An 18,978-nucleotide genomic window follows, 5' to 3' on the forward strand; every position below is an offset into this window, starting at 1 on the left:
GATGATTCTTTTGCCTTTAGGTGGAAATTATTGAAATGTTTTGTATTCAAATGTAGGTGCGAAATCTAAAACTAGGTTACCAAAATAGTCAATACGAATATTTGTTTTTCTTAAGAAGTGTTGTACACTTACTAACACAACCTCTTTTAACCTATTGATTTTGTAAGTCACTTCTTTATTGAAATGAATCCAAAAAGGTTAATACTACCATATAACTCGCGAGTATCAAGGCTAAAGTGTCTTATTAAGATTTTTAATGATTGTATATAAATACAAAGCATTTGTTAAAGAAAAAACTACTTATTCCATATGATTCATAGTTTTATACCATATGTAACATCTCAAAGCTCCCACTAGGTGCATGGTATTGTCTAATAGAAACTATGTCAGACATCACAAGGTAGTTAAGTGGGTGATATTGTATGACCCCACAAAAATTCTTAGCTTAATTCAGCCATTTGAGCATATAAAGGGATCCCAAACTTAGCTAAGTATTCAGAATTAGTGTTATTTAAGCCTTCGAGAGTTAGAAATCTTATTTCACGACCTTTACATCGATTAAATGTTGATATTTTTTGTTAATTCATTATCAAGTATGTCATTATATGTTCTCGGACAAGCTCTAGATTTTTCAAACCTCATTTAGGCCATGTTCGAGTGACCAAAATAGTGAGTCGATACAATCTTGATGCGTTATGTCATCCATTGTGTCACAAATAATTTTTCCTCAGCTCAGTATGATTCCTTGTGAACCGACATAGAATTAATGTGGTGCATTGGCCATCGTATTGATACCAACGATGCGGCATGTTGATCTGTGCGTCGAGGGTTCAGTTTATAGACATCAAAAAACCGCATCCTCACGGTTATTTAAGTCTTTATCCCATGTCCTTCATCCCCCATAACATGAAATTTAGCCCTCTTTTGGAAAATTATATTTATTTTCTCATAAATTGCTCATGAACAAAAATCTAGGTGATTTAATTCAAATTCAAAGCTCAAGATTTCACCATTAATTCTCAAGAATTCACCAACTAAGGCATGTGAAGTGTTCATCCAAGGGTTCCTTCCACCCTTAGATTCCAAGAAACTCTTTCAAAGTTCAAGTAGAGTGATTTTATGATTTACATGATGTGAATTAAAGTGTATTCATGATTATTATTTAATTGGTTTCTATTTCATGTCTTATTTCAAGATTCATGTTGATTAATTGATATGTGTGCCCTATCATGTCAATTCATATTGAAATCCTTTGAATTGTGAAGTTGGAATTGAATCATGACGCCTACATATTGTTTCAGTATTATGTGCATATAATTCCCCACAAGTGTTTGATGAATTGTCAATATGAGTGAATAGTGGAATTATATCATGTTAGCATGTATACAAGTTCATGTCATGCAAGTGTCCTCTTAAATGCCCAAATGAATGAATGATGACCGAGTAGTTAGTTATCACCTTTCAATATTATGCCATGTCTTTTAAATTTATGCTATCGATTCTTGGGGGTATTTAATAATAAAAAATTTAGTTGTTTGCTTAGAGCTATGATCAGTCACCGAGTAGCATCAGTTATGTCAAAAGTTAATAGAATTCAGTAAGTTATGAAACTCAAGAAAACTCAGTGAACTCAGCATCAGTCCAGATCAGCCTAGTATAGTTTAGAATTAATTCTAGTGTCTAATCTGTTAGGAGTAGGATTTAGCACCGAGTAAACCCAAGGATGGGGATTCACCTGTTAATAGAGGGTATGATCCTTAGAAGTAGTCCTTGTGTTCCATAACTATGTAGCCAGTGTAGGTTGAGACATTAACTTACCAGTTGAGGGTTGATGAGGTAATCTACCTGCCAGATGAGGGTACCACCATTTTCATTTAGAGCACCTACCAGATAAGGGTGACTTAGAACTTATCCTTACCCGTGGCACGGTAATGATGCCCTTTCCACTGGGGTTATAGGTTGGACCCTAATAGATTCAAAAAGGGTCATATCGGTTAGATAATTACCTCCCACGATCTTAGTTTTAGATTCAGTCTCAAAATGGAACTCAGTTCAGTTCTACAGATTCAGGATTGTCAGATACAGTCACCTAGCTTAGTTTAGAACTCAGATAGTTCTACAGATTCAGGACTATCAGAAATAGTTGCTTAGTTTTCAGTGATCAGTAATATAGTGATAGTAGACTCAGTCATCACTAATATAGTATCAGTAAACTCAGATATCAGTGATTCAGTATTTAGAACTCAGTACTCAGTGTTATCACGATCTCAATTACAGCATACGTATTCTTATATATACTCTCATTTAGTTATACTCGTGTTATTTCAGTCAGTATTGTTTATGCATATGAATCCATGCATTCAGCTTATCTCACTTTGCATACCAGTATATTCAAAGTACTGACGCATACTTTTCTCTTATGCTAGGTGTCTTATACCATAGGTTTGGATGCTTGGGTTCCTGACCATTCTTAGCTACCCAGATTATCAGCAGTAGACCCAGTGGCGAGTCCTCATAGTTCGAGGACATAATTATTATATTTAGTTTATTTACAGTAGTTGGGGTTAGTTGGAGACTTATCCCATCAACTCCTTATTCAAGTAGTTTAGAGGCTTTTTCAGACTAGAGTATTTTCAGTATTGATGTTCAGTTTTTGTATTGTTATACCTTATTCAGATATAATTTCAGTTTTGAACCTTATGGCAGATTTTTGCATATTTACAGTATTACTGTTCAATTATTGCAGAAGGTACCAGTCATAGGTTAGCTTGTGATCCTTTGGGATTATGAGCATTGTGTAGCGTCCGGGATACAGACTTGGGGCATTACAGATACCTTTTTACAAAGCTTTAATATTTATAACATAACATTATAATAGTGCTATAATGTTGTAAACTTATTTGTTGCTTATCCAAATTGATGATTCTTTTGCCTTTAGGTGCAAATTCTTGAAATGTTTTGTATTCAAATATAGGTGCAAAATCTAAAAATAGGTTATCAAAATAGTCAATACGAATATTTGTTTTCCTTAAGAAACATTGTACACTTACTAACAGGACCTCTTTTAACCTATTAATTAAATTGATCTCAATTATAAAAATCCATGGGACTTTCCAAACACCATTAAAGATTTGCACCAAAATTAGAAAGTCTATTTTAATAATGATATTATAGAAATATTCTCCTATAAGTATTGTAAATCTTTTCTAATAGCAATAGTCGTACCTACGAGGTTAGTTGAACTAACAAGCTTCAACCCCTTAGCAATATAACGCCCCGAATCTGGTACTTGAAACGCTACACAATGCTCATGACCCCAAAGGACAATAAGCTAACCCATGACTAATATCTATAATTGAGCACTGAATAATAATAATAATAATATCGTAAATGCAAAAACTTGAACTGAAAGGCCATAAGGTTCAATACAGATACATAACTAAAAATATGGTATAACAATACCAAAACAACTGAAATGACCATCAAAACATGCTGTAGTATGAAAGCCTCTAAACTATCTGAAAGCTGTGGAGTTGACGGGACATGTCTCCAACTAACTCTGAAGTACTGAAATAATAAAGTAGTGAAATAATCATGTTATCCTCGAATGATAAGGAATCACTGCTAGTTTGTCTGTTGAACGCCTGATCTACTAAGGGTGCTCTGGATCTCATGCTTCTGAACCTATGGTATAAAACACCATAGTTCAACTGTATCAATACGATTGAATGTACTGGTATGCAAGTGAGGTAGGCTGAATACAAAGGGGTTATATGCATGAACAATACTGACTGACTGAATAACATAAACATAAGAATACATGCATGACTATGTAACTGTAACTTAGGTCGTCATAGGACTGAATACTGATTTCAGACTACTGAGTCTGCTGACAACATGGATTTACTGATATCTGCATATATGAATACTAGGATACTGAATAACTAAGTCTACTAATATTGATATTTGAGTCACTAATAAGTGAGAAACCGATACTATATTACTAAATACTGAGGGACTAATACTATGTTACTAATACATGAATAACTATTTCTGACAATTCTGATTATGAAGATCTAGTCTGATTGACTGTATTTTTTAGTCGAGTATCTAAATATATACATATATAACATATAATATGAGTTACTGATAACTGATATAGCTGATACTGAGTGACTGTATCTGACAGTCTATATTATGATGGAACTAGCTGAGTTGCGTATTGTACTGAATGACCGTATCTGACAGTCCCGAATCTGAAGAACTATCTAAGTTCTTTTATTGAGATTGAGACTGAGATGAAACTAAAACTGTGGGAGGCAATCATCTGACCAACATGCCCCAAAACTGAACTAGTGAGGTCCAACCTATAACCCTAGCTAGAAGGGTGTCAGTATCGTGCCACGAGTAAAGATAAGTTGTGAGTATACCCTCTCTGACAGGGAGCTCTTCCGTCAACCCCTCCTGGTAGGTAACCAAATGAGATGTATAAATTCCTAAACTTATAGGGTACAACTCAACCTACGCTAGCTACGTAGTTCTGGAATGCAAGGATTGGTTCAAAGGATCACACCCTCCACTGACTAACAGGGAGTCCCTATCCTTGGGTTCACTCGATGCTGAATCCTACTCATACCTGAATAGACACTGAACTGATTTTCCTAGTTCACACTAGGCATGACGATCTATTAGTGATGGTACATTTTAACCGAACTAAACTGAGTTCACTGAGTTTAGCTGACTAACGAAGTATAACTAATAACTGATAACTGACTGAGGTTATAGAGATTACTGAGATTACTGAGATTTACTGAGGCTAATGAGACTACTGAGATTTACTGAGGTTACTGAGTAGAACTGGACTGGTAGATACTGAATTTACTGACTTTTCTTGAGTCATAAAACTAACTGAATTCTACTGATCAAGAGTTGACAAAGAGTATCTTGAAAACATGACACTGTCTCTAGGCACACAGCTAAATTGTCGGGTACAAGTACCCCCAGGACTCGATAGCATGACACTAACAAGACATGAAACTTTTTGAACACATGACTAATATCAGCAATTCATAATACAATAATTTGGGTACTTCATAAAGTACATGATTACCATAGTCTTGTACATAAATGGGGATATATATATATATATATATATATATCAATATATCATAATTTCATCAACTAGTCCCATAAGTACTCCTTCAACATCCATAATGCACAACAATATCATCAAAATTATTTTGATCATATGTGGAGAGCATACATTTGTTATTTGGATCACAAGTTAGCTATAAGGCACAATTCTATCCCTTTAGGCATTTTATCAAACACCTTTCATGCACAACTTAAGGCATAGGTGAAATCATCAAATTTCATATCATAAACAACTAAATTCATGGATTTCAACTTGCATAGTTTCATGAATAACACATAAAGATTCCAACTTGGGAATCATGCAACAATATTATCATGTTTTCAATCAATCCACAACATAAAAATTATAATTTATAGTTTAAAAAAGAATTCTTGAGCTTCATGGATGAAAGAAATCCATGAATCAACACTATGCATACCTTAGTTCTTGATTTTATGAAGATTGACGGAGAGATTCTTGAATTTGAATCCCCTATTGAAAACCCTAAGCTTGTTCTTGAGAGTATTTTATGAAAATAATGAGTAATGGTGTTATTTGGGAGTAAAATCTCGTGTTTTAGAGCTGTAGGGTGAAGGAAATTGACCTTTTTTCCCTTTCAAACATGGAGCTAGAATGCTGAAAAATTCAGGAGTGTGCTATGGAGCGTTCGTCACATACTCTAGTGCGCCAGGATAGAGCGTGCACCGTATGCTCTACTACACCCCCTAGGGGTGGACTAGAGTGTGCGTCGTACACTAATCGCATGGTGCTACTATTTTGAAATCCAAACTTAACTAAAATGGGTTCTGAAAATTCTAAAACTCACCCTAGATGTACTATTGACTTGTCCCAATATAACGCAACTTGAAAATCAAAAAACGGAGGTCGAGAAGGTTGTCAAATAAATCCCCAAAGTTCGGAGGCTTAAAATGAGACCAAGTCTTAAACACTTAGCTAAATTTTCTAAGTGTTGGAGCTTTTGAAGAACTTAAGGAGTTGAATTTAGACTTAGAATTTTATGGGGTCTTACAATATCTCTCCCTTGGGATTATTCACCCTCGAATGAGACTAACTGAGAGAGGAGAAATGGTCAGTTGAAGTACATACAAGACATATACTACTAAAACATGATTTCTTAACTGACATGACTGACAAGATGAATATATCATACTGTACATGCATATTTGATGCATGACTGATAAGTTGAATTCATGAATATCTGATGCATGGATAACTGATTTATAAATGCATGACTGAATGTTTTGATGAATTGAGTTTCTCACAATAAGAAAGCATATATGATGCATGGCTTCATGACTGAATTGATACATGAATGCATGACTGAATATGCAAGAGTACTTAGTACCAAGTTTGTAAAGGGGATCTAAGCATGAACTGAATACCAAGTTTGTAATGGTAATTTGAATATGAAACTAAGTAAGTTCAAGAAAAACTATTACGTAAGTTGAAAAGTACTGATGAACCCTTGATTGTGCTAGGAGTATGCATGAAAAAGAACATGAGAGCATGGCTGATAACGAAATGTGATGCATAAACTGAGTACCGTGAACTGAAATGTGTCTTGACTATATGGCGTTAGACTGAGGTTGGAGCTTGAGAGTCAAGTTATGAGTACCCGCTACTCCAATCTGGATCCATTTTGAGAAAATAAAGTAGTATGCTTAAGTCATGAAAGTTGGGGGATTATAGAGTATCTTCCCCTTGGGACACTACGTCCCTTCAGAAATACTGACTTGGCTGAGCTACTAAGGGAAACTGAGGTAATGCTCAAGGCACCTAGGAATTAATTTTTCATTGATTATCTGAGATTTAAAAATGAGGCCTATAAAACATCATCTAAGGTAAAGTGATTAAGCCTTATTCACTGCAATTGAGATTACTAAAAAAGATTCAGGTGGGTATTGAGCACGAATGCATAAACATACTGACTTATCTGATTAACTGAATAACTGATAGCTAAATACTGGGCATATAAGACTGGTCTGTACTTAGATTGAATAACTGGACTGAGGCTGTAGAATATTATGCATAGAAAGTAATGATTGACTAGATAACATGAGGTAATTAAGCATGAATGAGTAAGATTATATCACCTCAAGAATGCAAGGCTAGGTGTCTAGCATGATTTGGAAACATTCTATAGACTGAGGTGCTAAAATACTACTGACTAAGTAACTAATAGCGGTAGCATTGGTCAAGAAAGTCTAGAATTGAACTGAGTTCCTTATCTGATTACTAAACTAAAACTGGCATTATAACTAAGACTATAGTAGAGACTGTAACTAAGTCTATAATTGAGACTCATACAGGTACCTAATGCTAGTAACTGAGGCTGATATTGATACTAAAGTACTAAATCCTAATGGCTAAGTAACTAATAACAGATAGCCATGGTCCCGTAGGACTATCTGAGTCCTTTAAAAAATATCAATTACTAAACTGATGTTGTAACTGATGACTGAGGGACAGAACATCAACGTCATAGATTTATTGAGGAATCTAAATTGAGAATATTCATGGAATAAGTTGAGTTTGGCTAATTACTAGGGGAGGAGCATGAGTCATATAGGTTGGACATACTATAAAATATGACATGTGTACATAAGTCATGAGCTGCATGACCTGAGTCTAAAATTTTTTTATTCATGGGACATGATTCGTAACACTGAATGAACTGGAATGCCTTATACTAGGAACTTGAATTACACACTATTCTATGAGAAGCATGTGGATACAAGCTATATTCGTGGAACTGAATCGGGTAGCATATGTAAATATCATGATGAGTATAGTAAGAAACTTTGCACTAAGACAGGAATGGGTTGGGAATCATCTTCCGTTACTGATTAGATACACATACGAGAGCTATAACTAGAATCTGAAGGTTTGACTTTCTGATCCCAAAGTTTAATTGCTATGCAAGGTTTCAAAATAAAAGAAACTCATGAATATGAAGAAGTGTGAACATGTAAATAAGAGATCTGTAACATACCATTAACTACATCAGGAGGACTTTCCTAATTCTATAAGGACTGAAGTGCATAGAGTCTGTTTGGATGTTTCTCGCTGATAGCGCTAGAATTGGAACCCTGCTAATTTGGGTGACCGAACTGAGCTATAGGATAACCACGCTTACTTCTAGGACAAGGTTTAGGATAATATCAGACCTTGTCACCTAACTCACCACATCCAAAATACACATCACTGCCAGCCCTACACATACCCTTATGATACTTACCACATTCTTCGCAAAGCGAATGAGCACGAATAAAGTTTGCACTACTCTAAGATTCAGAGCCTGGTGTACTATATAAAGAGGGAACTGGGGCTAAAAACTTTTGACTATGATGAGTACAGTTAACACCCTGCGATCCTGGCTGAGAAAAATTATAACTACCTGTTCTGGCTCTCTTATTTTCCCTCTCCTTCTTCTTAAGGTTTTTCTCCTCTATCTGATGGTCATAGACTATAAGCCTATCTACGTCCATATCCTTAATCAATATCATAGTCCTGCACTCCTTAACCACTCTACCTGATACCCTAGACACAAATTTACTCATTCTGAATCAAGTATCTGCTACTACATGGGGAGCATACATGGCTAACTAGGTGAACTTAAGGGAGTATTCTTTCACACTCATCCTACCTTATCTAAGATTTATGAACTCTAACACTTTGGCCTCTTTCTGCTCTAGAAAAAAGAATCTAAGAAGGTTGTAGAAAACTCTTCCCATTCTATGGGCTTTGTATTTGTACCTCTATTTACCTTCCACTGCTTAAACTATGTATGGGCTACGTCTTGTAGCTGATAGGTGGCTAACTTTACACTCTCACTAAAAGTCACTCCCATGATGTCTATGACTTTTTAAACCTGGTCTAGGAACTCCTGTGGATCCTCTTTGGACATAGAACCGGTGAATAGGGGAGGATTCATTTGAGTAATGTCTCAATCCTGGATGACGCAGAATTAGCCACTGAGTTAGCCGAAACAACGGCTGGCTATTTCTTCTGAGCGTGACTAAACTGGCTAGAGTAGTGAATGCAGTCCTGAATTCTACATGAGAGACATGCTCATCTAGAGGATCTGGCTGGACGGGCTGAGATGCTGACTTATTTCCATTTTTCCCTTTATTAGTTCTTTTGGGAGGCATGTTCTATAAACAAAAGGAAGAAGCAGATTAGATTGAGAGTTTAACTAGGGCTTATGCTTACTAGCACGATATGAATACTGAATGAAGGGAAATTATTCCTAAAACATCTTATAGCCTCCTGTGCATAAGTGTGGTGCACAACACACCCATGCATAAGACTCTACTAGATGCGGCTTTTCAAACTTCCTAGGACACTGTTAAACCTTAGGCTCTGATACCAAGTTTGTAATGCCCTATATCTAGTACACAGAATGCTACACGGTGCTCATGCCCCTGAAGGACCATAAGCTAACCCATGACTGATATCTGTAACTGAGCTCTGAATAATATAATAATATCATAAATATGGAAAAATGAACTGAAAGGCCATAAGGTTCAATACTAATACATAACTAAAAATATGGTATAACAATACTAAAACAACTGAAATAACTGTCTAAACATGTTGTAGTCTGAAAGCCTCTAAACTATATAAAAGTTGTGGAGTTGATGGGACATGTCTCCAACTACCTCTGAAGTACTGAAATAATAAAGTAGTGAAATAATCATGTTATCCTCTAATGATAAGGACTCACTGCTAGTGTGTATGTTGAACGCCTGATCTAATAAGAGCGCTCTGGATCTCGTGCTTCTGAACCTATGTTATAAAACACCATAGCTCAAATATGTCAGTACGATTAAATGTACTGGTATGCAAGTGAGGTAGGCTGAATGCAAAGGGGTTATATGCATGAGCAATATTGACTAACTGAATAACACGAATGTGAGAATACATGCATTACTACGTAACTATAATTGAGGTCATGATAGGACTGAATACTGAGTTCAAACTACTAAATCTACTCACAACATGGATTTACTGATATCTGAATATGTGAATACTGGGATATTGAATAACAGAGTCAACTGATATTGATATTTGAGTCACTAATAAGTGAGAAACTGATACTGTATTACTAAATACTGAGGGACTGATACTATCTTACTGATATATGAATAACAGTTTCTGACAGTTCTGATTATGAAGAACTGGTCTGGTTGGTTGTAACTGTCAGTCGGGTATCTGAATATATTCATATATATATCATGAGTTACTGATAACTGACATAGCTAATACTGAGTGACTATATCTAATAGTCTATATTTTGATGGAACTAGCTGAGTTCTGTACTGTACTGAGTGACTGTATCTGACAGTCCTGAATCTAAATAACTATCTGATTTCTTTTGCTGAGATTGAGACTGAGACTAAAACTAAAACTGTGGGAGGTAATCATCTAACCAACATACCCCAAAACTGAACTGGTGGCGTCCAACCTATAACCCCAGCTGGAAGGATATCAGTAATATACCACAAGTAAAGACAAGCTATTAGTATACTTTCTCTTATAGGGAGCTCTTTCGTCAACCCCTCCGGGTAGGTAACCCAAATGAGATGTATAAATCCCTAAACTCGTAGGGTACAACTCCACCTATGCTAGCTACGTAATTCTGGAACACAAGGATTTCTACAAAGGATCACACCCTCCACTAACTAACAGGGAATCTCTATCCTTGGATTCTGTTGATGCTGAATCCTACTCACAACAGAATAGACGCTGAACTGATTTTCCTAGTTCATACTAGGCATGACTGAGCTATTAATAATGGTATATTTTAACTGAACTAAACTGAGTTCACTGGGTTTCATTGACTGATAAAGTACAACTAAGATCTGATAACTAACTAAGGTTACAGAGATTACTGAGATTTACTGAGGCTAATGAGACTACTGAGATTTACCGAGGTTACTGAGTAGAACTGGACTGGTAGATACTGAATTTACTGACTTTTCCTGAGTCATAAAACTGACTGAATTCTACTGATCAAGACTTGACAGAGAGTATCTTGAAAACATGACACTGGCTCTAGGCATATACCTAAATTTTCAGCTACAAGTACCGCTAGGACTCAATAGCATGAAACTGACAAAACATGACACTATTTGAACACATGACCAATATCAACAATTCATAATACAATAATTTGGGTACTTGATGAAGTACATGATTGTCATAGTCTTGTACATAAATGGGGGTATATATATATCAATCTATCATAATGTCATCAACTAGTCCCATAAGTACTCCTTCAACATCCATAATGCACAACAATATAATCAAAATCATTTTGATCATATGGAAAGAGCATACATTTTTTATTTGGATCACAATTTAGCTATAAGGCATAATTTCTATCCCTTGAGGCATTTTATCAAACACCTTTCATGCACAACTTAAGGCATAGATTAAATCATCAAATTTCATATCATAAATAACTAAATTCATGGATTTCAACTTACATACTAACATAGTTTCATCAATAATACATAAAGATTCCAACTTGGGAATCATACAATAACATTATCATGTTTTCAATCAACCCATAACATAAACATTACAATTTATAGTTTAAAAAGGTATTCTTGATCTTCATGGATTAAAGGAATCCATGAATCAATACTATGCATACCTAAGTTCTTGATTTTACGATGATTTACGGAGAGATTCTTGAATTTGAATCCCCTATTGAGAACCCTAAGCTTGTTCTTGAGAGTGTTTTATGAAATTAATGAGTAATGGGGCTGTTTGGGAGTGAAATCCCGTGTTTTAGAGCTGTAGGGTGAAGGGAATTGACCCTTTTACCCTATAAAATATGGAGCTGGAATGCTGAAAAATTCAAAAGCGTGCTATAGAGCGTGTGTCGCATGCTCTAGTGCGCTGGGATAGAGCATGTGTCTCATGCTCTACTGTACCCCCAGGGGTGGATTGGAGCATACACCATATGTTAATCGCACGGTTCTACCGTTTTGAAATACAAACATGCCCTAAATGGGTTCCAAAAATTCCAAAACTCACCCAAACTGTACTATTGACTTGCCCCATTGTAACACAACTTGAAAATTGAAAAATGAGGTCAAAAAGGTTGTCAAATAAATCCCCAAAGTTCATAGTTTTAAAATGAGACTAAGTCTTAAACACTTAGCTAAATTTTCTAAGTGTTGGAGCTTTTGAAGAGCTTAAGGAGTTGAATTTAGACTTAGAATTTTACGGAGTTTTACAAGCACCCACTAGATCTCTATCATTTTCTCACACAAAATGTTGCATCACTAAGCCCTAGATTACATCTCGAATCCCCATCTGTGTTGTATTTCCAGCAACAAATTAGAGAGGGAAAACATTTTACCAATTTATACTTAAAATTTGTCTATAACCATTAAGAAGTTCTACTGTATGAGGGAAAGTTCTAGAAATATATGAATAAAACTTCATATTAATAAACTTTTGAATAGTACTTTTATTTTCTCATAACACCTTATCTTTTGAGTAAAATCTACCATATGATGTTGTATTCCTTTTTTTCATAAGAACCACAAAATAATGCTAAGATTAGCTTGAAAGATCAACTTCTTTCTAGTATTTTCTTGTGCATTCCACCACTTTTTTGTTGTATGTCTTACTTAAATCTAAGGGCCAATGATACTATTTGCATTTGAAAAATAGTTTGAAACTCTGGCAGCTTTCACCCTTAAGAAATAGGCCTTCCATTGTCTCTCTAGCTGGTAAATACAATAAGAATAAAATTGTGAATGCTGGAATTTCAATTAGTCAAAACTATTGCTTCAGGAACCTGTTAGACCATACTCTCCACCCAAAAATAGATATCTTAAAATATTGTTCACGCACCTATATCTTTATAAAATAATCAATAACTTCATCCTTTTTCATCTCTAATGTACTCTTTACAAAAAAATTACCAGGATATTTTTTATCCCACTAAGGTTTGTTCCCTATATCAGATTGCCTAACATGATTCATTTGATATATAAAATATTCCACAATGTGTTCAGATAACGAATTATGCATTTTATCATAATCCCAAGCAAATATCTCATAATGTGCTCAGATAAGATAACTGATTATGTATTTCATCTTAATCCCAAGCAATCCCCTTCATAAACACATCTATATGTATCAAAGAATAACAAAAATGTATCTCTTGATTACTAATCATAAAGTGGACCAAGTATTGTCCAATTATAATACCAAACACTAACTGAACCTCTCTTAGGTCCCACCATAGTTGTTGTTCAAGGCAATCCGTATTATGTATCATATGTTTCCACTATTAAGAACCTCCTCTTTACAATACCAATGAAGGTATTTGTTTCTTACAATATAGGTTCCACATAAAATTAGACCATAAAGTATTCTGAATTTTAAACCTCCACCATAGTTGTGCAAACATTGCTTATGATACATCAAACATAGATCTAAAGCCCAATCCTTCTTCTTATTTTGAAGATATAATTTATCACAATCAACCCAATGTTTACTCCTACCATTGACCTTGTTACTCCAAAAGAATTTAGCAAAAATTCTATTAAACTCTTTGGCAACACACTTATGAGGAATAATAGCTTAAACAATATGAATGGGAACACTTCGTAAAATACTTGTAAAAACCTCTTTACCTTTATATGATCCCTTTCCAAGTTTGTAACTTTGTCGTGAATCTCTTTATAAGATCAGCATAGTGATCTTTCCTTTTCCTAGCATGTGTTATGGGACACCTTAAGTATTTCAAAGAAAATTGACCTCTTGAAAAACTTGTATAGTCCCCCACAAATTGTCTCATATTAGCTATTGTATTTTGGTGTAAGTAAAAGACTCTCTTATCTGTTTTTATCTTCTAACTTGATTGAGCTTTGTTCTCCTAGAAAATTGCCACTATTTTATCCCAATAATACTTATTAGTTAAATAAAATATAATAGTGTCATCTGAATATGCAAGGTGATTTAGATTTTCACTCTACTTAGGTAAATCATACCCTAAAAACTCAGCATCTTCAAACAAAGTGTTTAGAAACTTACTTAAAACTTATGTTGACAAAATGAATAAAACGGGAAAAATGATCTCCTTTCTTTACTATCCTGGTAGAATAAAGAATTCCTGAGAATGATATATATGTAATCTATAATTATGAAAATATAGCACAAGAAAAGTATACATCTGTATAGGGAAAGCCTTGAGCATGTAAGGCAAAGGCTAAGCAATTTAAGAAAAATTGACATACATTTTGAAATTGAAACTGAATAACTGAAGAATTACGTGACTAAATCATACCATCTAAGATAATAAACTGATTTAAACTTTAAACCTCACGAAAATTTGAAGAACAAAGCAATGTAAATAATTGTGTCTTAAAAAATGGACGTATGCAAAAGATATATTTTTTCTGGAAAATGCAAAAAGCAAATCTAAATAATTGAAATCATATCTATGTCATAATTCGAGGAAAAATCTAAGATGAGACTTTCAGAGATATAAATATCAAACTAAGCAAATGCAATTAAAAATCATAAATAAGTATTTCTGAAATATGCATATTTGAAATCATGCTATGTTTTCTAAATTATATAATGATCATATTAAGTAAGCTATCAAAAAAAAGTATAATTTTGGGTGAGAGTTCTTACAACCAATATAAACCATGTGAGCACCATGAAATCTAGTGTTATACACGCTAAAAAGATCGTTCTAACCGACTAAAGTTAGAACCACCTAAGGATCCTGAAATCATGCCTCTTGGTTGAATATATAACTTACGATAACAACGTAGTTCTCAAACAATATTATCTAGAATGAAACTCTACTTAGTTTTAAATAATCCATCCAAAATATATCTATATAGCTCATATCACATCTATCTATGCCATATCTAATGTCATATTATTCATAACTCATATTGAATATATCTAGATGTCATAAAGTTCATAAACGCTTCTGCAGTGAGCCTAAGTTACATATCACGTCATAACTTATATGTTGAAAATCTCTTCATATCTTTGAAATTATTCTTTAGCTTAAATCATGTAAGTATACTTAAATATGTGTAAATTGTAAATGTTTAAAATAGCTTTCAAAATAGTATGAAGGCTCTAAATCATACTTTAAATATAAGATTCAAGAAGTAATGCATAAGATCATATCAAAATAAGAACATAAACAAGGAAACCTTGATAGGCTTAAAAGTAGATTCAACATATATATGATTCATAATTATATATAATGACTTCAAGAAAATCATATAATTTAATAAATAAAAATATAATTTAAAAGTTGGTTTACAAACCTTAATTAGAATAACTAATTAAATAAATCATAAAATTTTGAACATGAGGATGAAAGAAAATTCTCATTAAAGCCTTACATATTTGAATTTGAAGAATTCTCAGAGAAAAGATTTGGGCTCGAAACATAGAAATTTGAAATTTAGAAACCCTTAATGGAGCTTCTTGAAATAAAAGAGGAAGATATTGAGGGCTTCACTTAAAGATATTCTCGCAAACCCTAACTATATCCATGGATTAAAACTACAATCAAAATTGATTTAGGGGAGAATGGGGTTCCATACTTGAAGGATTACCTTACGTATCTTGGAAATAGAAGAACTTGGAGGAAGAATTGGGGGAAAACTTTAATTGATCCCTAACTTTATTTTTCTTGAAATTCTTGAGGTTCTTGAGAGAGAAGAGGAGGTTGGTACAATGTTTTCTTAAGGTTAGACATATTATGTGTAGTTTTAAGTCATGGAAATTGGTTCTAAGAAGGGATAGGACAAAAATACCCTAAATTGGATAAACTTGGTAAATTTCCTTTTGGGATGAGGGTGGTAAACCATGGAGTCAATCATGTGTCTTGGAGGGTGACCCATACAACCCATCATACTTATTTATCCCTAGCCTGTAGATCCCATCACACCTCTTGAATAATATGTCTCTAAACTGCCTATAACTTTTTGCTTCGGACTAAGACTAATGAATGATCAGTAACGTTAAAAATAGACTCAAAAATCATTAATTTGGTGGGTAACGAGCCATGTAAATTAAATATTCTAGGATTAATGCTCATTTGAAGTTGATCCTAGTGAATATTATATAGAAATTTAATAAGTGCTTTTCACTCAACTTTGTGCTTGAAATTACTTATGACTTTAATTCATATCCATATCTCTTCTCATGATAAATAATTGATCTTAATATCTATGTATAATTAGAAATCATCAAATTTATCTCTACACGCATTCGAAGAATGGTTCAAATCTTAGGTTAGAATTTTTGGAGTGTTACATGGGACAAGGATCATGTGCTCAAAATTTGAGCATGACCAACCCCCAAATTTGAGCTTAAATTAGCCCCAAAGAGATTTGAGAGGAAATTAAGGTGGGAATTTATAATTTTATGGAGGAAGTATGATCAAGGAATGATAACTCAAGGTCCCCAAGCTTTAATTAGACAACCTACCATAGTTTTTTAGATTGGTGCTCTCCATAATAGAAGAAAATTGCTTGGGGCAATGATTTCAAAAAGTTGTAGAAGGGACAGTTACCACAACTTACATAGTGGTATTTTTGCATAAGCAACAGTTACTTATGAAACAGAGCCTTCACAAAAGTAAAATTCATTGTGAATGCGTACTTTCGCTTTAGTAGAGGTTTGTATACTGAAGTAACTTTGCTAAAGTGGTAGGAGCTTCACTTAAGCTAAAGGGTATAACATCAACCACCTCTTCATAAAAGTCTTTTCTTAAACAACCAAAGGGTCGCAAAAGAGATCAAACCAACACAACAACACCCAAAAACTTAGCCAAGTTTTGAATTCTCCGAAGGGTTCATTGAATTCATTCAGAACCCTATGAATATAAATAAAAGATTATACCCTATTGGAAATGGAATTTTGAACTAAATAATATTAATGAAATTTCTAACAGAATCGATTAGATAAAATATGGGCACACACCCACTCTTTTCATTTTTAACTAAAGCCAACCAATTGCCCAAAATGAGTCCAAAAACCTCGAAACCTAAGACAAAGGTCTCCTTAGCCTAAAATACACATTTTAGATCTAACAAAACTATAAAAATTCTCAGCGTAAGCTATTTACTAGTAGTTTTGTCCCAAGAGTAATTTCTCAACTTTAAAAGCTCTAAAATAGAAAAATTAACATCGAAACCTAACAAACTACCTAGGAATCAAACCACTAGTTCCAACAAGTCATAAATGACCTAGGAAAGTTACATGAAATCGCTAAACACAAAAAATGCATGAAATAAAGAAAATGACTTGGCATGTTTTTACAACATCCACTACTAATATAATGACCCCCTAGTCATTTTGTATATTTCTACTTATCTTTTTCATTTTCAGCTTTCTTATAGTTGTAACAAGTTATTTATGACTTTCTGAAAATGACAGTTTGGTTATCAGATAGTTTGTTTTGATTTTTAAAGCCAATTTCTTATTTTGAAGCCTTCGCTGGTTTGAATTGGCTATTGGGTGAAAACTTTAGTCAAACGACCTTGTATTCTAATTCTGACAGTTCTAAAAATTCTGGAATAATGATTTTAGGTTGGGTGAATCCTTGATTTGGATCCTGAGACTCCCAAACTCATTTTGAGATATTGATCGAAAGTTAAGAAATATGAAAAATGGGTGTGGAACCTATTTTTTTAATTAAAATAACCTTGAATAAAAATTTTAAAGGTACCATCGAGTATGAAATATTGAATTTTCTAGGTTAACATAGTTTATTTCTGTATAGAAAGTTCTGGATAAATCTCCAAAAATCAACAGACTCAAAAAAGTTCCAAGTCTCCAGCTGGTGTATGATACCAGATGTGACCACTAAAGAAGCTCTTTGGGTGCTTTAGCACCACTAGATCAACTAACAGGTACAGCTTTAGCGGCAATTGGAAATTTAGCAGCTAGCGCTAAAATGGCCGAAGGTTTGCTTTAGTGGCCTACCTCATGGAGATGGGTACCGCTTTAGTGGCACCTAGGTGCTTTCCAGTGACTGCTAAAGCAGCTTACGACCCACTTTAGCAGTACCTGTTTCTTATAAATTCCCCTTTTGCCTGATTTATTCCCACGTTTACCCATTTTCAAGAGAGTAAAATCCAAAATAGTGTGGAAATTCGGGAGAAATATTTGTGAGTGTCTTTGGAGCTTGGGTAAAGTTTATTTACGTGTTTCTCCATCAAATTTGTGGTAAGCTTTCATCTATTATAGGATAAAATCCTTTATCTTTTTCTAAAATCCCTAGAATCTTAGTGGCTTGATTATAGCACCATTAAAGCTCAGAATTCACCCATTTTAAGGGTAAGTATTCCTTGAGCATAGAGAGGTGTCGTGTTGGTTTTGAAAGGTCAATTACACAAATGAGCGTACATGAGATTCTTACATAATTTGAACCCGAAGCACAACAGTGAAATATAGGTATCATTTTTCTCGTATTAATGAGTAGATTATAAATTTGAAAGGTGACACCTGACAGAAGCTTCTCGAAAAGGAAAATCAGTGGTTTAGTAAATTCATTGAGGTTTTTTTTAGCGTCCAGGTAGGCTGGGTTTATACTTTTAGAGATTGAGCCATTTTGTAGTATAATGATGATATTATGCTAGATATGGGACGATATTAGGTGTTGGTAGTATGACTAATGATATTTGGGTTAGTTGGACTATTTAGGCTATCTTGAAATCATAATTTAGTCATAATTGACTTAGTTGCTCGTGTTTTAGGATAAATTTCTATCTTAGGGCTATTTATGGCTTAATTAACATCTATAAATAAGT

Source organism: Capsicum annuum, chromosome 2 (assembly GCF_002878395.1).
Source record: "Capsicum annuum cultivar UCD-10X-F1 chromosome 2, UCD10Xv1.1, whole genome shotgun sequence".
Lineage (NCBI taxonomy): Eukaryota > Viridiplantae > Streptophyta > Magnoliopsida > Solanales > Solanaceae > Capsicum > Capsicum annuum.